Source organism: Rattus rattus, chromosome 4 (assembly GCF_011064425.1).
Source record: "Rattus rattus isolate New Zealand chromosome 4, Rrattus_CSIRO_v1, whole genome shotgun sequence".
NCBI classification, from domain to species: Eukaryota; Metazoa; Chordata; class Mammalia; order Rodentia; family Muridae; genus Rattus; species Rattus rattus.
Genome location: NC_046157.1, coordinates 5,930,089 through 5,940,964, shown reverse-complemented (window position 1 = coordinate 5,940,964; position 10,876 = coordinate 5,930,089). Strand labels below are relative to the sequence as shown.

Here is a 10,876-nt window from a genome sequence, read left to right as displayed (position 1 = left end):
GCTAATGTATTTTTGTACTTATGTATTTTATATAGTGTATTTTTTTACGTATTTAATATATTTTTAGTGTGTGTGTGTGTGTGTGTGTGTGTGTGTGCGCATGTGACTGACACATGTATAAGTGTGGGGGTCAGAAGACAACTTGCGGAAGTCAGTCCTACCACATGGGTTCTGGGGATTGAACTGGCTAGGTGGCCAGCGCCCTTACCTGTTGGGCCACCGCAAGCACCGTCTTTACGGTTTTCTGTGCTAACGCTGCTCTTGATCGCCTACCGTGTGCAGGGCAGCACAGGTGCTGGCAGCTCGATAGGCCCATCAGTAGCTCCATGTTATAGGGAAGGAAACGGATGCCCAGCACGAGGGGCAGCCTTGGTGGAGACCACATTGGAAGATTCAGAACAAGAAGTGTCTTTGCAGCCAGGGCCCCTTGTCATCCCCTGGTGAGCTCCTCCCCTTGGAACTCCAGGAACCAAGTCGGAAGTAGGATGCATCGAGGGTCAAGGTTTTCCTGGAAAGGCTAGTGAAGCAGGCAGGGAGGTGACAGGAGGCCTACGTCTCCCAAAGCAGGTGTGAGATGAACAGATTCACAGAGGACTCCAGCCTCGTTCTGGGATGGCGGGACCTCCTCCCCCTAAGAGTACCGTTGCTACGCTGTACTGAGAAGGGCTCTTGCCCTCGCGCCTGCACTGTAGGCTGCATATAACGCAGATGTAGTGGGAGCACGGGAGTAATATAAGTTATGTTAGTAAATGTGTGCTGTTTGTCTGGCTGCAGACAGACTCTGAGACCAAGTGGGCTCCTGCTCAGACTCAGGCGTGTCTATTTCAAGTATCCTCCAAGATGCCCCATGTTGGGACAGGCTGGCCCCTGGTCCTGGAGCAGGAAGGAGAACAGAGAACAGCCCAAGGGCGTTAAAAACCTTTCCATCCTTGAGAACTGGGACAGAGGTTACTGTTTAACCCCCGGCACAGAATGCTGGGAAAGAGAAGCTGTCAGCCTCACCTGCGGACAGGTCTCCCAGCTCTGAAGCTGGGCTCCTTCAGGAAGGTGCCCATCACTTCTGGTGAATGTCAAAAATGTGTAATTCGATGTTCCGTTATTTTCCCGTGACTTGCTATTTATTCTTCTACTTTTTTTCTTTTTACTTTATATGTTTGGATGTTTTCTCCGAATGTATGCCTGTGTACCCATGTATACGTGAGTATCTGGTACCCTTGGAAGCCAGCAGAAAGTGTCTGATCCCCTGGAATAGGAGTTACAGATGGTTGTAAGCTGCCACGTGGGTGCTGGGATTTGAACTTGAGTCCTCTTAGCCACTGAGCCATTTCTCCAGCTCTTTTCTTTAAGTGTGCACGACGCATGCTTAATAAACTCAGCCATTTGAAATCCCATGAGTATTGTAGATCATTCTCTGGGCAGCCCTGGGGTGGGTGATTCCGTGGGAGATCGGGGTGGGGAGGGTAAAATCCTGGGCACTTGCTAGTATTTCCGGGCTTTCACACAGTGTCTCCATTCCCGAAAAGCTGCCAGGTTGGGAGCATTCATCCCAGGTCCTTGGGTCCTCTGGTGGACTACCTCAGCTCTCTTCCCTCTGCACTTGTGCCCTGCTACCAACAGCGATGCCAATCAGCGTGGAAAGAAACTTCTCTCCCATCAATCCCTCAGGCCAGGATGGTCTGTTGTTCAGATTTTTGTTCTTTCAATTCAGGTGATTCATTACACTTCCATAGATTTTCTCTTTACTCCTTGATAAGGATTTTTAAAGACATTTTTTTCTGCCAAAGAAAGAAGCATTAGGAGTTAGAGCTTCATTTTGGTCAGGGCAAGGGCTCTCAATACCAGCCTAGGACTCACAGGAGAAGCTTGGGTCTAGTGCCCATCCTGCACTGCAAACTTGCTGACCTGCTTCCAGCTGCCTCTGGGGATCATGTGGGTGGCGGCCTCTGGGGATCTTCGTCTCCACTGTGGAGCCTGGGTACAGTGCTGCCAGCATCAGCAGGCCATGAAGCCATGGCCTTATGGACTGTGGCTAACGCCAGGCCCTGTGCACACCAATCTGCCTACTGGAGACAACTCTGCTGTCATGTCTGTCCTGAGTGACCAGCTTCAGGTCCCCACAGAAGTGGCCATGCCCAAGGAATACCCAAGTCAAAGTTCTACATGTGGTCCCTCACGGTGGAAGGGATCCTAGGCTCCTCATATCCCCTCAGTCCACAGTCAGAAGACAAGAAGCAAGCAGGTACCTGTTATCATATTCTTTTTTTTTTTTAAGTTGCTTGAAGTTTATTTATAAATGATAAAGAGGTGCTTTAGGGCTGGCATGTTAAGGACTGTACCCCTCCTTTGCTAAAATCCATCTTCCTTTCTCTTCTTTTTAAAGTAATTATTTTCTATGCTAGGGATTGAATCCAGGGTTTCCTGGCTGAGAGTGGAGTTATTTAATTTCACTAACCTATCTGCTCTCGGCTGTAGCAAGCCCAAGGCCAGCACACCCTTCCCTGGATGGAAAGGGTAGGCTCATCTCAAAAACCCTTAAGGATGCCATGGAAGCATTTGTTCTGGTCAGCTCAGGCCGGTGTGGAGCAGAGAAACTGGTGTCCTCCTCGAACTGAGCCAACTGGCAGGCCTCATTCAGCCCCAGCCAGTGGTAAGCTTGATGCTCCTGGGAGAGGCGGATCTCTACATCACAGTCTTTCACTTCTGCTAGCCAGTAAATGACTGTTTTAGGCTTCTTCCTTGCCATATAATTGAGCTCCCTTCTGAACCCCTCAAGGACGGTCAGCTGGCTTGCTTCTATGCCTGTTTCCTCCTGAGTCTCTCTCAGGGCTGTTTCTAAGTCATTCTCGCCGGGGTCCACATGGCCTTTGGGAGGAGTCCAGTGATGAATGCCGTCTGATGCCTGCAGCAGCAGAAATTCAATTGTTGTGTTGCCCACCTTGGGAATAAGGTGTCTTTGGAAGATGATCAAGCCACATGCCCTCAGGGCCGTGATCTATCCGCAGCACGAAGGCAGGAGGCAGGAGGCCCTGTTATCATATTCTTGATGCTAAGCTTACCCGTGGCCCTGGTCAATGTTGATTGACCCTAGGGAGACTGTGACCAAACAGAAGTGAGTTAACTACGTCTGACAACAGGTGAGGGAAAAGCTAGCTATGAATCTGGAACTTTGGGCCCAAGATTCTTAGTTCCAAGTAGAGTGTGTCTATAATCCCAGCACTTAGGGGGCTGAAGTGGTCTGTACACTGTGTTCTGTCTTGAAACTACCAAGGGCTGATTATATGGCTCAGAGGTAGCGTGCTTGTCTAGAATGCACCAAGCTTTGGATTCAGTCCCTAGCACCATGACAAAGAGATGGGCAGTGACCTGAGTCTCCTGATCACAAAGGCCTGGCCTGGCCTGGCTCAGGGACAGGAGGCTTCCTGAGACTATGGGGCCTCTGTTAGAGGAGCAGAAAGAGACTCCCACTGTGGTGGGCAGGTAGGCAGCTGGGCTGCAATGATCCAAGTCCTAGTCCCAGTAGACAGTATTGAACTCTCAACTACCGAGGCAGGAATCCGAGTCCTAACGGGGTTTTGTGTAACAGGGTTTATTTCTCCCACGTAGCAAAACAGAGGCAGGCAGTTTGTGGGGTTGATTCAGCTGCTCAACTGATGCTATCACAGATCCAGATTCTCCCTCCTTCCTGACACCCCTGTGTGCTGATCCTTTGTCCTCATGTTTGTGTAACTTTGCAGTCTTAATGTGGCCATCAAGGCTCCAGCATTAAATTTGCATTTAGGGCAGGAATAAGAAGAGAGAGATGATACCAAATGATAATTTCTCCTCAATGAGGAAAAAACAAAAAACAAGAGAACCCTGGGCCGTTGAGATGGCTCAGCTGGTAACAGTACTTGCCATGCAGGTCTGGGTCCTTCCCCAGGTTCCATGGTGAGAAGAGAAAACCAACTTCTCACAATACCAAAGTATTGTGTCCAAAGTATTGTGTCAACAACAATAACAATAATAGTCCCCGTTGAATGATCTACGAACTGAACAGAAATGAAGGAAGGAAACAAAACAGAGGAGAGGGAAGGAAGAGAAAAACTGAGAAGGAAGAGGAAAGGAAGGAGGAAAAGGAGATGGGGAGGAAGAAGAGGGGTCCTCCCAGAGCCCAGAATGGAGTTAGAATGTCACTTGCAGCCATAGTCTGGGAGATCATCTACCTTCCGCAGCAAGACAATGCTAGCAAAGGACTTTAAGGATAGCGTCTTAGTTTGCCAGGCAGTAGCATTTGCCACCCCTTCCTGCATCTGGCCACCGTGGCATCCAAAGGGTGAATGGCACAAGCCTGTCCTAGCCAACGTGCCTTTTTACATGCTGCTTCCTGGAGTCTGGACACTTTCCTATTCTCCCCGTGTGTCTTGCACCTACAGTTTTAGAGTGACTTGGCGACCTGTTTCAAGGGACATAGAAGTGTTAATGAATTTTCATCCAGTATTTCCAATTCTGAAAATGTATTTGTTCTAAGAAAATAAACCAAATAGAAAACAAATGAAAAAACAGAAGCACTTCACACTCTGCAGCGTGTGGTTAGAAACAACGTAAGCGTCTAATGGCAGAAATGGATGGCACATGTCGGCAGTATATAATAATGCCACCTGGTAATGTCAAAGGGATCTATGGTATAATGTTAACAAACAAACAAACAAACACACACACACACAGGGAAGCAGAGAGATGGTTCCACAGTTAAGAACTGGCTGCTCTTCCAGAGGACCCAGGTTCAATTCCCAGCACCCGCATGGCAGCTCACAGTTGTCTATATATAACTCAGGTTCCAGGGGTTCTGGCGCCCTCACACAGACACATGTGCAGGCAAAACACCAGTGCACATAAAAATACATAAAAATTTTAAAAAGAAAGAAAGAAAAGAGGATTTTAGATGGTGCAGTGTGCACAGGCACCTGCTGCGTGAGCCTGACAACCCAGAGCCCACTTAAGTGAAGGAGGAGAACCAGCTCTGCAGAACTGTTCTGACTTTACATGCAACTGTGCACACATGCAACCGTGCTCACACGCAACCGTGCAGACAGGCAACCATGGCACACATGCAACTGTGCTCACATGCAACCGTGCACACACACAACTGTGCACACATGCAACTGTGCAGACATGCAACCATGCAGACACGCAACCGTGCTCACACGCAACCGTGCTCACATGCAACCGTGTACACACACAACCGTGCTCACACGCAACTGTGCAGACATGCAACCATGCAGACATGCAACCGTGAGCACATGCAACTGTGCAGACATGCAACCGTGGCACACATGCAACTGTGGCACACATGCAACTGTGCACACATGCAACCGTGCACACATGCAACCATGGCACACATGCAATCATGCACACATGCAACCGTGCACACATGCAACCGTGGCACACATGCAACCGTGTACACACGCAACCATGGCACACATGCAACCGTGCACACATACAACCATGCACACATGTCTCTTCACACTCATACCACGAGACTGAACACTTAGATAGAACATTTGTACGCTATGTGTCTGTGGACAAACAGTGGAAGAGAATTTGTAACTTTGAAGTGGCTTCGAGTGGTTAATGTCTCTTCTGTGTTATTTAAACTTGCTATGATGGTATTATGTAGCACACCTGGAAGGGAGTGCCTTGGTTAGGGTTTTACTGCTGTGAACAGACACCATGACCAAGGCAACCCTTATAAAGACAACATTTAACTGAGGCTGGCTTACAGGTTCAGAGGTTCTGTCCATTATCATCAAGGCGGGAGCGTGTAGCACACATGGTGCAGGAGGAACTGAGAGTTCTACATCTCCACCTGAAGGCCGCTACAGAATACTGACTCCCAGGCAGCTAGGACAAGGGTATTAAAGTTCAGATCCACAAGGCCACACCTCCCAACAGTGCCACTCCCTGGGCCAACCACATATAAACCATCACACACAGTGAGATAAAAATTATCTATTTTTGCTGGATGATAGTGCCTGGATGGGAAGCAGTGGCAAGCTAATCTCTGTGATTCAAGGATAGCCTGGTCTACAAAGTGAAGTCCAGAACAGACAGTACTGTTACACAGAGAAACCCTGTCTTGAAAATAAACAAACAAAAACAAACAAAACAGACAAACAATAATTATCCATTTTTTTTGGCCAGGTATGGTGGTGTGCACCTTTAATCAGTGTACTCGGGAAGCAGAGGCAGGGCCATCACTATGAGTTCAAGGCCAGCATCGGGAGTTCCAGGAAGGCCAGGGGTATACTGTGATAACCCATCTCAAAACCCCAATTAAATAGTTAGATAGATAGATAGATAGATAGATAGATAGATAGATAGATAGATAGATAGATAGATGATGGGTGGGTGGGTGGATGGTTGGATGGGTGGATGGGTGGGTAGATAGATAGATAGATAGATAGATAGATAGATAGATAGATAGATAGATGATACATACATACATACATACATACATACATACATTACATACATACACAGGTAGGTAGGTTGGTAGGTAGGGAGAGAGAGAGAGAGATAAGTAGGTAGATGGATAGATAGATAGATAGATAGATAGATAGATAGATAGATAAGTAGGTAGGTAGATAAGTAGGTAGGTAGATAGATAGATAGATAGATAGATAGATAGATAGATAGATAGATAGATAGATAGATATGCATCCTTCAAGCTTCGGCTCAAAGGTCACGCTCTTTTGGAAGCCCTTTCTATTTTTTCCAAGTGTATGAAGCTCATACTTTTCCTTATGCTTTCTTATAGAGGGTTGGTCTGGTATTGCCAGGTATTTAAATGCTAAATACTGGCCCCCAAGATCTGGTTGTCCCCTCTCCAGCCTCAGCACTGGTGTTTGGGGCGGCTTGAGGGAAGCAGCACTGCAGTCTTAGAATTCGCTGAATTAACCCGGCTGTGGCTAAATAGAGTGACAGCCTTTCCTACTGTACGGTTGCTAGGGAGAGTCCCAGAGAACTGAGGGTCCTTTGCTCTGCAGAGCAGCCACTGCTGGCTGCCCCCTTGGGCCGTGTCTCCTGAAAGTGCATTGGGAAACTGCGGTCCAAGAGAGACCTTCTTGCAGCTTCAGCTCGAAATTCCCTGCCGGCTTTGTTGGAAGGTGGTGAAGCCTCTTAAGGAAGCACACCTCTTACAGCTAGAAGCTACTTTTTATCCTGGATTATGTCTAATAAATGAATATGAATTTAAAAGTTTGGGTTTGGGCTGGAGAAATGGCTCAGCGGTTAAGAGCACTGGCTGCTCTCCCAGAGGTCCTGAGTTCAATTCCCAGCAGCCACATGGTGGCTCATAGCCATCTGTAATGGGATCTGACGCCCTCTTCTGGTGTGTCTGAAGGCAGCAAGTGTACTATATATAATAAATCTTTAAAAAAAAAAAAGTTTGGGTTTTATGCCCTATGTTGGGCGCCAAATATAGAAGGAATTGTAGATTCTACCTACCCTGGGTAAAAGGCACGTTTTATTTACAATCTGTAAACCTAGATTGGCAGGTTTGGAGTTATTCTAACCTATTTTCCAACCATACGTCCTTTGTTACTGCTGCTTTTCCTGGCCGTGTTCATGTTCTCTTCTCATGGAGGCTTCCTCTATGTCCTTCTCTCTGTGTCTCTGTCTCTCTCTCTCTCTCTCTCTCTCTCTCTGTTTCTCCCTCTCTCTCCTTCTCTCTGTCTCTCTGTCTCTATGTCTCTCTCTGTCTCTGTCTCTCTCTGTCTCTGTCTCTCTCTCTCTCTCTCTCTTCTCTTCTCCCTGAAACCCCCAGTCAAGTAACTGAAAACCCTCCTACCTCTATTTACTGCCCAATTAGCTTTTTTCTTTCTTTCTTTTTTTTTTCCCAATTAACTTGGGGGACAAGGTTACATGGCATCATTTAGTATATGTGAGGATATACCAGGGAGCAACCAGATTTGGGGGGGCCAGTATTTAGCATCTGAATATATAACAGCACCAGACCAACCCCATACTCTCTGTCAGAGCAGTGCTTTTGTTGTTTTGTTTTGTTTGAAGTAGGGCTTCTCTGTGTAGCCCTGGCTGTCCTGGAACTTGCTGTGTAGACCAGGCTGCCCTTGAACTCACAGAGCTCTGCCTGCCTCTGCATGCACTTCCTCCCTCCTTCCCTCCCTCCCTCCCTCCCTCCCTCCCTCCCTCCCTCCCTCCTTCCATCTGGCTGGGCTGTGATTATCTCTGACCCACGATAGATAACAGGCTTCAAAACCCCAGACCAAGAGCTTCATGATGGGAGAGTCAGAGGTGTGGTGCATCAGAGCTGGGCCTGAGATACCAACAACAGGCCCAAAACAGCAGCAGGGAAAAGGGCTTGAACATGTGATGGACTTGGAGTCACAGCAGGGTAACTGTATTCCTCATCACTAATGCATGTATCCAGGCTCAATGCAGAAAACCATGGAGTGGCCCAGATAACGCCTCTGGAATTCCCACACAGTACCACTCTCCTTCCCTGGGACTGTCTGCTTTCCAGCAGAATCAAAATTTAGCCCTGGAGACCAAGGCGACCTAGACAAACAGAAGCAGGGAAGGAGGCCTTCCAGAGTCTGAGATGGTGTGGACAAGAGTGAGCCCAGCGGACAGCGAGAATGAGCAGAGAGCTCCACATTTCAACAACTGTGGGCTTGGCTAGGATTCCCTTATCTCCAGACTGGAGTGAGACTGGGGGCCAGGGGATCAGAATTCGGGAACTGTGATCGTGTGCTTCTGTTCTTTACAGTGTTCCAAAGCCAAGTTTCATATCCCACTCTCCGCCCTTACAGCTAAAGCCCAAATGTCACCCCGTATCCTGACGCCATGTCATCCCATTTCACAGATACATGTGTGGGACATTGTGGGCACACAGATGCAAGGCTTCTGGGTTGACCCAGTCCCAGGCTGTTCTGTCTTACTCCCATTGAGGTCAGGGATGGTCTCCAGCATGTCCGCTGTCACCCCTACACCGAGAAGAGTAAAAGAACCCACTAAATGCCAGATAATTTATAGGCAGCCTGTAAGGTTAATGATGAGTTTTTTTTTTCTTTTTTGAAATTAAAATATAATTACATCATTTCCCCCTTTACTTTTCTGCCTCCAGCCCCTCCTCACTTTCTCTTAGATTTATCCTGTGTGTGTGTGTGTGTATGTGTGTATAATATGATTATAACACATGATATATGATGTATGATATATAATTACTATATGATTAATAATATAATATATGATGTATAGCGTGCTTTGTATGTATGTTTCTGCCCCCTCCTCGGGGATGCTTTAGATGAGATGTTTTAGATGTATCACGTGGGGCCGAGCACGCCGGAATCACCTGCTCTCTGCATTTTGATTGGTTGTGGTTTTCTCTAACCGTATCTATCCAACTAGGCCCTGGCATAAGATGTGTAGAACCTGGCTGGGAGGAGAAGCTAGGGCTCCTGGGGAACCTGTGGGTTGTTTTTCTTGATTTAGGTTTTAAAAGTCAAGCACGGGTTGAGGATGTAACTTGGAGGTAGAATTCTTACCTAGCATGTGAGGGACCCTGGTGTTCACCCACCAGGACTTCTTATTCCACACGGAGCCGACATTTTGTATTTGCCTGGGTACCTATCAGCCCAGCACTAGGGAGGCTGAGGTAAAGAATCGTGAGTTTGGGGCAAAGCGCAAGGCTCTGTTTTAACCGACAATAAACTAACAAACGAATGATAAATAAAAGCCAAGGACATTAGATCAGGGCCACTAAAGAGTCAGAACCCAGACGGGATTCGATTCGCAAAGACTGACTGAGTTGCTGTGTGGAAAAGTAGGGCTGGGGAGCTGGAGGAAGACTGCCTGTGAGGAGAAGAGAACGCTGGTCAGTGTAGCCACTGACTCAGCTCCATTCTCAGAAGGTTTGGCCAAGCTGGTAAATCTTGGTGCCACAGCCGTCCTCGGGGTGAGGTGGGACTGGAGGAGAGGACTCCTGTATCTCCTGGCAATAGTCCTGTCATAAAATTCCTGCAGTCCTAGCTTCTCGTAGAGATGACCTTGGTGACAATAACTCCACTTTTACACTGCCTGTAGGAGACAGACGTTTGCACAGCTGTCCGCCCGCACAGCCTGCCTCTAGCACACTCTTCCTCTTGACATCTTTAAGGCTGACAGAGCATGTTAGAGCATGAAGACTATTGCCCGGGAAGGCCTGGCTGTGGGCTCTTGTTTCTGTGTGACCTTTTTACCATACGGAGTCTCATGTGCCTTGGGCTGACTGGAGCTTGCTATGCAGCTGAGCTAACCTCGAGCTCTTGATCCTCCTGCCTCTGACCCTCTCAAGTCCCAAATGCTCTGTGGAACCTTGATCAAGGATTTTAATAATCTGGCTTCTAAGTTTTCTATAAGCTTTTTTTTCCCCCTTTGGAGCTGGGGACTAAACCCATTCTATAAACTTTTTATTATTTTCTTTTTAAATGTATTTTTAAGAAATGTATGTGTATGACGTTGGATGCTTATATGTACCACATGTGTGGGGACAGGAAAAGGCACAGAATGCCACTACAACTGGAGTTGCTGATGGTTGTGAGACGGTGTGGGTGCTGGAAGCTGATCCCGGGCCCCTCTGCAAGAGCTGCAGGTGCTCCTAACTGTTGAGCGTCTCTCCGGCCCCTCTACACAGTTCTCTTTAGAAGCTTCTTTTTGGTTGCTGAAAAGTTAATTTAAGATCTGAAGTCGGTTCCTTCCAGTCCCAGTGGACGGGAGAGTAGAAAGAGTAGACCCATGGAGAGCCTGTGGCAGAGCCACGAGTAAGCTGCCCTGTTGTTGTCTTTGCTAAAGGAAGGTCAAGAAGGCTAAGAGGGACAAAGAGGGAGGCAATTCCGGG

At 47.6% G+C, this 10,876-nt stretch overlaps 1 pseudogene; it reads right to left on the bottom strand.

Moving 5' to 3' along the window:
• Positions 1–2,439: 2,439 nt before the first annotated feature.
• LOC116897756 lies at positions 2,440–8,970 on the bottom strand (annotated as a pseudogene).
• Between the last annotated feature and the right edge of the window lie 1,906 nt (positions 8,971–10,876).